Below are 9,994 nucleotides of genomic sequence, written 5' to 3'. Positions count from 1 at the left end.
GGTTGATACCTTAAGTGTACAGGAGAGCTAGGAAGGTGGAGCAGGAAATCATGTTAGGGCTCGGGGCTTTATGGGAAAAAGAATAACCAAGGCAAGAGAAGAAATTTCTTAGTATTGGAATGTAATAGGGGCATGTTCTTTCCATCAGGTTGCAATTGTTATGAAGCCCTTATACTCAGAACCCTTGTCAAATGCTTATGTAAGTATAAGATAGTAGACTACATTATTATTACATTTATTGTTTATCTAATTGTGCCACATCACTGAACATGTAAACACACATTTCAAATGAGGCAAAAATGCAATTTGGGTATACATATTCAAGATTCATGGGCAAAAATAATTTTTCCAAGAATCTTACTGATTTAATATTTTATCTCTCTTATTAAATATTGTTTTGGACATTTCAACAAGACAGAATTATGTATCATGGAAAATTCTTAATAGGAATAAACATATAAATATTCACGAGCATAGCAATGAGTAATGATCTCTTCTTAATGGAAATAAACATATGTAAATATCCATAAGCATATCGATGAGTAATATCTCTCTCTGTCTGAAGGATTTTACTAGGGTAAGATCATCTTAGGGGAATTACTATTAGTGTCAGAATATGGTACCAGCTATATAGTAGATTGGACCTGACTGGTAAGCATTTTATAAATGAACACAAAAGAAACTAAAGAAGCTGACTTTCTTTTCTTTAGCTTTACTGTTTCCGCTTTGCCACCCTGACCTCACCTGAAACACCCAAATCTGTGTCTTAGACCATGAATTATACCTGAATTCCAGGAATTACACTTATTTTATGACCACTTCTTATAGACACCTAAAACTCATGGTGCTCCAAACTAAACTCTTAATCAACTTGCCAACAGGATCATCCCTCTGCATTCCCCAATGTTTTCATTTAACAATGTTTTCATTTAACATTTCATGTTAACAAATTCAGTTAAATATCTTCAAGTGCCTTAATTATTGTTATTTTCTTTCCATCATCCAACTGATCACTACGTTTTCTCTGCAATATCAGCCTACTGAACACACTCCGCTCCATTTGTCCTGTATTTTTCTTACCTCACACTTATATAACTTTCAAAGTGGCCTTTCCCAACCAAAGATATCATTTCGTCCACTTAAAATCTTGAACAGCTTGTTCCTCAAGATGAAGTTTTAACTCCATAATATGACATTCAAGTTATTGCATGTCCTCACTCCAACTGCCTTGCCGGATGCTTTATTCTCACTGAACCACAGAGTAAAACATCTCATTAAACCACAGAGTTAGACATCAGTCCAGGCAAACTGACCATGTTTTTGGTAAAGAAACTATACGTTCCTTGCTCCTTTGATGTATTCTTCCTGCTACTTTGAAGGCATTATCTCTTTCAGTCAAGTTCCTTCCCACTTCATGAGATATCCCCTCCATTTGTTTGTCTTAATGTCTGCTCTCAATATCGTTCACTCCATTTCTGTACCCTCAGAACATTTCCATTTTCTCTAAGATTCATTTGCCTGTGGTTTGTTCTATACATCCATTATTTGTCTACATGCCTTGTCATTGCTCTCACACTGTCATTTCTTTAAGGGCCATGTCCCTGCACAGAAATCGGATTTTGTACTGTACATGATCAGGCTCAAAACCCATGTCTCAAAAAAAGTTTTAATACACTAATGAATAACACAAAGGATCTCAATATTTTTAAATCATATCCATCCTCCCATCCCTTGATGTTCATACTTTAGGTATCCGCACATTTACCTCAGATACAAATATACACAGATCATATATATCCACAGATATATAATGCAAATTTTCTTTCATATGCACATTTCCAATCATCTTATTTAACTATAAATATGTTTCCCTCTTCCTCCCTCCCTTCCTCTCTCTTTCTCTCCCTCCTTCTTTATCCTGATACCATACTAACATTAATGCAGATTCATACATCTCAGAAGAAATATGCATACATTCACAAGAACATGTATATGCACATATACCTGATACACAGTAAATGTGCAAACCACTATTAACCTCTTCACGGTTTGCCTGCTCCAGTTTTCAGTGTCACAAATTTGCTGAAATAAATTAATGACCTATCATAGAATGCTTCCCTCACATGCTCTTATTCAACATTTAGGACTCGTCTTGTGCAGTACTTCCTTCTGTAAGCCTTCCCTGAACTCAGCACACTTCCATTCCTCTACTCTATATTAGGTTCCTTTTCATTGATCTCCCATGTTAGCCATTCCTTCCTCAACCATAACACCTATCATACAATATTATAACTGTGTCCTTATATGATCTTTCTCTAAACTAAAATGATTATTTTGCCACTTCATTTTCATAGTATCTAGTATTCCCATGGGATATAAAATGAGTTTAAGAAATATATGTAGAATTAATAAGTCTTCTTTCAAATAGGTCTTAGGGTGAAGGCACTATATTATAAAACAATGCATAGTCTTACACAATCAAACCATTCAACTAAAAATAAAGAATGAAGGCAGGAAGGCAAGAGAAAAAGAGGGAGGGAGAGAGGGAGACAGGGAGAGAGGGAGAGAGGGAACGAGAAAGGGAGAGAGAGAGAGGGAGAGAGAGAGAGAGGAAGTGAGGTAGAGAGAGAAGGAAGGGAGGAAGGAAGGAAGAAAGGAAGGAAAAATGGCGGGCAGGCAGGCATGCCTTCCTTATATATATACCCTCTTCTCAATTATTCTGGTTATCTTTTGCTGAATAACAAACAACCCCAAAATTTAGAGATTGAGAAAAGAATTTGTTATTACCTCCCACAGTTTTGTGGGTTAACTGGGCTCAGCTTAATGGTACTCAATTGAGGTCTGTCATGTGATTGCATGAGAAAAATTGGCTGGAGCTGGAGTTATCTGAAGTTTGAACAAGGATGGACATCCAAGGAGGCTTCACTAACAAGCCTGGTGCCTCAGGGCTCCTGCAGGTAGGCAGTCTCTCCATCAGATTAGCCTGCATTTGTTACTTAATGTTTTAGGTCTTCAAGTGGAAGGAAGCAGAAGTTACTAGGCCAGATATAGTTCATATCCAATACTCATACAGCTTCACCTTCAAAGTATTCTATTGCTCAAATGAGGCAAAAATCCGTCCAAATTCAAGGGATTGGGAAATGGACTCCACCTTTGAAGATCAAATTGCAAAATAACACATAGTTTGGTATATACTGTTATGGCCTTCTTTGAAAAATTCAGTTCATATAGTTCCTCCTCTGGCTATAACAGTTCACATCCCTTTCATATGCACCATAACACCCATGGCTTCCTCAAACTTCCATTGCCTCAACACTTTATGTTATTGGTCCAGAATTTCATGATCTAAATCAGATCCAGATGTAGATGACCCTTCTTGGGTGTGGTTTCTAGGGTACAGTTCTTTAAGTATAGTTCCTCTTTCTCTGAATATCTGTTAACTAAAGAAGCAAGTTTATTTGGCCTGCTCATTGTAAATATATGGTGGAAATGGAAATACTGAGATAATAAAACCACACCTGTTGCAAATGAGTGAGAAAGATGGGATATGGCAGTTGCTGGTTCATAGCATTCTAAATCTAGGCAGCACATGCTTCCAGCTTTTCAGTTTGAGCCCCCTCTTGCTCCATTGAGATGATTCTCTGTTTCTCTATGGTCTTGGCTTTATCTGCTTGGTGCTCTGTACTCTGAGTCATCCTTCATTTACTGTAAGATGTAACTCAAGTTTTCAAATCTCATTTCTAAGCCTAAAGAAGATCAGGGACCCCTAGTCTTTTCTTTTTGAGCTGCTCTGTCCTTTTCTGTGCAGCATGGTGGTATCTGATTAACCAAGGGCTCTTAAAAATGCACAGTTGCTTTTATCCAGAGCACATCTCTTACTATAGGAGTTGTTACTGTCTAGAGAAAAAGTGAATGACAAGCAGTTTTGTGTTCAAACTCAGAAATATCTGAATCCTTTATAGTTTCTGTGAATTCAGCTTGAAAATTAAATGACTTTTTAACCTCATCTCTCTCTATACAAAACATCACGTGTCACTTTCAATATGCTCCCTAGAAATCTCCTACGTTAAATCCATCAATTCATTAGACATATTCTCTAGTTACTACCTTAACAAAGGTGATGATGTTGCCAGTTGTTCTAACACAAAGCATAGAGCCCCTTATTCTCTGGCACACAATTCTGAATTCTGGTGGAGATACACACACACACACACACACAGAGTCAGACACACACCTTGTAAGTCTTCTTATATTTGAAGAAAATTTACAAGGGCCTTCAAACATTTTTTCCCAAATGATGTGAATTCTAAGCTCTTTATTACCTTAGTCACTTTCAGTTCAGGAAACAAAAATATATTTAGTTTGTAGATAATTCACAAAATTTTCCACCTCATAGGGAATGTAGAATATTGGCACATTTTTAGTACCTTTTTTGCAGAAGACTAAATTATGCCATTTAATCCTCACATCAAACTTGAAACATTTGTATTATTCCCTTTTTGTGAGAAGAGGAAATTTAGCATAAAGCTTAAAACAACTGCTCAAGTTTGCATATAATAAGTGGTAGAGATCTCATTGTACCCAGAACATGTTCTGGGGCTGTACCACGTGAGAATCCTACCCACATTAGCATTTAGCTGTGGTGTGCCTTGTACTAAGTACCGCTGACTTTTAAATTCCCTTGATCAGAATAATGCCATCAATCAAGCACAATGCTGTGTTAATATTTAAGCATCTGATAAACTTAAAATTTTACTCTTAAACAGTTTAAAAAGAAATAGAAGAGAAACTATCAAAATATGTATAACATTACACCACTAACATGAGATTATGTGCTAACATTTTTAAAATATATCAATCCTTGGGAAAATTGTAAAACTTTTGTATTGTAATTTAAAACTTGTATTGTAAATGTACACTTGAATTGATAATACAGGACTAAATGAACTTTTTTTTTTGGTATTGAAGCAGTTGTTTGAGCCAGATTAAATACAGAGTAAATGGATTTTCTCTTCGACTGGTTTTACTCTGGCATTGGTATGTGAAACTCTAACATTCTAAAGGCATAGGCATTCATTTGAATTGTCTATAAATTTTAACTTCAGTGTTTTCCTTAAAATTAAACTAGAAGCAATGAATGGTGTTCATTGAACATTTATGATTTGTTTTACATTTATTACTTCTTTTAAATAGGCATTTTTATTTCAAAGAGAGGCCATGTATTAAGAGGCGTGAAAAGGGAGAATCAATCTTTAACACGCTACATTTGTTAATGATGGAAGCAACCAGGAATGCACAGTTAATGCTATCCACCTCCTCCTCTTCAACTAGCTATCATAACAATTACCACATTGAATTTTATATCACTTATTTTTATGCCTGTTCTCATTATTACTGATAACAATTTTACTAATGATAATAACTACTCTTTAAGCATTTTTATTATAAGGTGTGCTCAAAATGCATTTAAATGTCATGTCTATGTGAGCCAGGCTAGAATAGGGCACTCTGCACAGGCCAGGGGTGTTGGTCAGTTCAGATGGAGAGTCAGCATCAAGCCATAGATAGCCAGATGGAGAGCAAGAAGGAGGGGCCAAGCCAAAGGGGGACCAAACCCTATCAGATCCAGCTGACAGGCGAATACACAGGTGGAGGGAAAAAGGAGGGGCTGGGTGAAAGGAGAACCTGTAATTCTCAGAATCAGCTGAGATAGCCAGATGAAGGAAAAGGAGGGGTTAAGCCAGGGTGGGGGGAGAATGGGAATTTCCATCCCCAACACTGGCCTGAAGCCTAGCAACAGGCTAACATATAAAACCTGGACATAACTCAACCTGAGGTCGCCACCCTCTTGGGGCCCGCCCACACTGACCTCTCCAGTGTGTATTCCTTCTTACCAACCTTTGCTGTTTCTCCATGTGTGCTGGCTTTTTCAAATAAACTTTACTGCTTGCTACTATTCCTCTTGTCCCCGAATTCTTTCTTGAGACAAGAAAAATGAGCCTGCACCAGAGCTCACCTCGGGTGCCAGCCAGGCTCCAGTAACACATGGAAGTCGTTTTGGATATATGCTATTATCCCCATTTTAAATATGAGGAAAACTAGAGTCAGGGAATTCAAATATTTTAAGTTATCTACTTATAGGACGCATCTAATAGATAGTAGTATTGAAATTCAAGCCTAGATCTCTCTGAACACAGTATCTATGATCTTAATCTCGTCACAATATTATTTCCCTAGTAATTTAAAAGGAAGTAAATAAATAGATAAGATAAATGCATGAATGGATATCATTAATTTCTATTGATCTAAGTAATCAGGTAGTTACAGGAGAATTTAAAGTGCCCCTATTGTTTTGATGTCTCCACTAGGATATTCCATTCTTTTGTTTGAGGACAGTTATTTGAATTTATTTGAAAATGTGTCTCATTTGGTCTATGCTTTGTGTATCTTTCTCTTAAAAAGCTCTGAGTGGAATTGAAATCCCACCAACATACACGGAATAATCTTATTTCAAAAGTTCTTTTAGGCTGGGATTAGAATTTGATCCGATATATCTCAGTATTTTTGGTGAAGAAAGGTAGCGTTGTACAAAAAAAAATGACCCTGCTCCTTACCTTGTGTACCTGGAAAACAAGGACTCACAGGACTCACCCTACCTGTCAGTAGAAAGAGCTATTATGAAACTCAACTTTCCATGGGGCCGAGTGACCCCCAAGCCCCCCATATATGGAAAACTGTTGTTTCCCACTGCTCTTCTACACTCCTGGAGCTTACGTTTAGAATGCTTGCCACAAAACTGATAGACTGCTTGGTATCTGGTGCTAATATTTTATTCTTTTACAAAGCTACTTTACAGGGAATTAATATTATTTCCCTGGAATATAGCCCATGATGTGTTCAGCAATGCTCTAGACTCTATCTAACTCTCTATGAGATCATGTAGGGACTTGGAAAAAATATGCCCCTTCTTAACTATTCAATTTTTGCATGTTTCCCCAATATAATTTTTTCTTTTTAGCTGCAATTCTAAAGCCTGCCTCAGTTACTGTTCATGCCTATGTCTTCCCATGTATCTTTGTCAGAGGGCTCTTCTGGTTTGGGGAGCATTCTCTGTCTGTTGGTGGAACATGGTAAGAAGTGTTTGGTAGCTGATATTACAGGGGATATGAAAGGACAATAAGGGACACCTCAGATTTCTAGCCCATCATTGGGTCAATTTGGAGGTGTATTTCTCACAGATTTTCCAGGCTTCCCAGCAGGAGATAGCTCTAGTAACCCGCAATTGTAACTTTCTCATTCAAGCATACTTCATTAGCTTTCTTCCCTTCACCATATTATTGCTCCAGTTCCCTCACAAGTTTCTTCTGGGATCAACTCTCAGATAATCCACATACAGTAAAATCCTTGTTTTGCTTTGCTTTTGATAAAGATCTATGTAAGATATCATTATCACCTGTTTACAGATTGAGACCACCAAAAGGTAAACTTTGCTCTTCCTTTACTGTTAAGGCATTAGCTTGACCATCAAGGGGAGGGAATGAAACCACCTTAGGAAGTGGAGAGACTAGCTGAGTTGAGATTATGTTGTTCATTTGGTGGTGGTGGTGTATAGGCTCCCCAGTCACAGAGGCCCTGGAAGGGGGGATATGCCATGGAAAAAAGACCAAGGGAATGTGGCTACAATTCAATACCATGGCTTTTCTTCACTGCCTTGAAAGTCTCATTGAGTTGTGAGAACAAGAAGGGAGAAGGAAAGAGGTTCTACATGGCCCTCATTAGAGTACTTATCTCTGTTAAATGGATCAGATCTCAAAGCATTCCAAAGTATCTCTCAATGATGTTTTAGGGAAAAATAGGTGCATAGTGAATTGTAATACTTTGTATACAGAGAATGGACTGCTTTCAAGGCCATCATAAGGAGCATATAAGCAGTCAACGAAGCTCTGTAAATTTGAAATTTCTATGTATACAATAAAAGAACTATATCTGTGCAGTTTAAATGAAGCCAAATGGCAGATGATTGGAGTATTAATACACCTCCCCTACTGCAGAATGAATTGTATATTTTCATCACTGATGAAGACAGAATGAGCCTGCTTTTTGTAAACTGTTTGGTCACAGAGGTCAGATTCTCACACAATTGCCTAAATCAAACTTCCATTAGACCATGAGTACAAAGTGGAACATTCCTATTGCATCAGAGGACTGTGACCAACCAATTTCACAAAAAATGTATATCTTTGGCCACAGGACTCTCCCCGTATTAAATAGTCTTTGGCTTTGGGATTTGGAGACTTTTTTCCTTTCATGAATATATGTTAACCTTGTATTGCTTTATTGGCTTGTTATAGAGAATTTTGATGAAAACAATTATCTCACTTAAAAAATGATATTCTGATGTTTAATGTCACACACATCTACACATTGACACAAGTCTGCTCACAGTGTTTTAAAAACTTGAATTGAAATTATGGTGAAAAAATTTCATCCTCTGACATCAAATACAATATTCTAATCTCATATTTGCCATAACTTCCTCTAAGAGGTCTTCCATGATTTTTATAATATCTATATTAGTTGCTCCTCATCTGTGAAATTATATCCTTTGTTTCTATATTATCTTGGCTTAAATAACATTAAATTGCATTTGCCAGTATTTTTGTAACATTGCTACAATGTGAGCCTTTTGACATCATGGAATGTGCCTTTTTCATTGTGGTTCATTCAAATCATAAACTGCCTCTTGATATTGTGGAAAGATGCAATAGAGATGTGAATAAAGATGGAACAAAAAATAGGGACAGATGGAAAGAAGGAAAGAAGAAAAAATGAAGGAAGGAAGAATGGAAGGGATGGTTGGAGGGGGAATAGGAATTTATGAGGCACTTTTTACTCAAGTATATCTCATGCTTTTACTGCTCTAGCTTTGGGAATATAAACCCTATAGGGAGATCAAGTGAAAATCTCAACAAAATGGCCACACGTGATTCAAGGATCTTAAACAGGTAAGAATAATTTTTCCCATGATATAAAAAAGTGTTGGATCATTGCTGGGTGTGAAACTTCAGAATAAAAATCTGAGTTACCCACCTGTGGATCTCCTTGGTATTTAGACCATAGACAATGGGGTTAAGGGCAGGAGGGACAAGCAGATAGATGGTGGACAAGAGGATGTGGGCATAGGGTAACACATGACCAAAATGGTGGCTGAAGAACAGAAAAAAGGCAAGGATATAAAACTCAAAGAAGACAAAAATATGAGCACTACATGTGTTGAATGCTTTGAGCCATGCCTCCTTCTGGGGAAGATTGAAGACAGCCTGGAAAATCAGAATGTAGGAGGTGAAGACAAATATCATGTCAAAACCTAGAATTGCAAAAGCCACAAAGAGACCATATGATTTGTTAATATGGACATCTCCTGCAGCCAGCTTGACTATAGCCATATGCTCACAATAAGCATGAACAATAACCACAGAGTGGAAAAGTTGAGTCGTTTGAGTAGAATGGGTAGAATGTCAATGAGCACTGTTGCCTGTATTGCCACCACTAGCACCATCCATACCAGAATGAAAGGTGTAAGGATAGATCTGGTATCTCAAAGGATCACGGATACAACATAGCAGTCAAAGGCCATGGCCAACAGAATGCCAGATTCCATTCCCTGCAAGGCATGAATGAAGAAGAGTTGGACAAGGCAGGCATCAAAGGCCATGGAGCAAGATCCACACCAGAAGATGGCCAACATCTTGGGAGCAATGGCTACACAGAGACCTAGGTCAGTGGCTGCAAGTACTGCCAGTAAGATATACATGGGTTGGTGCAGACTACATTCTGCAGGGATGATGATTAGCAAGAAGATGTTCCCCAGCGGAGCCACTAGGCACACACAAAAGAAAGGAAACCCAATCCAAAACTGCACATGTTCTAGTCCAGGGATTCCAATCAGGATAACTGTCTTGGGATTCATATATGACATGTTGGTGAATTCCAT

General features: G+C 37.6%; 1 pseudogene; it reads right to left on the bottom strand.

Moving 5' to 3' along the window:
* Positions 1 to 9,044: 9,044 nt before the first annotated feature.
* On the bottom strand, positions 9,045 to 9,994 carry LOC119537129 (annotated as a pseudogene).

This window comes from Choloepus didactylus, chromosome 6 (genome assembly GCF_015220235.1).
Source record: "Choloepus didactylus isolate mChoDid1 chromosome 6, mChoDid1.pri, whole genome shotgun sequence".
NCBI lineage: Eukaryota > Metazoa > Chordata > Mammalia > Pilosa > Megalonychidae > Choloepus > Choloepus didactylus.
Note: the sequence above shows the minus strand (reverse complement) of the source record. Positions and strands in the feature narration are given on the sequence as shown.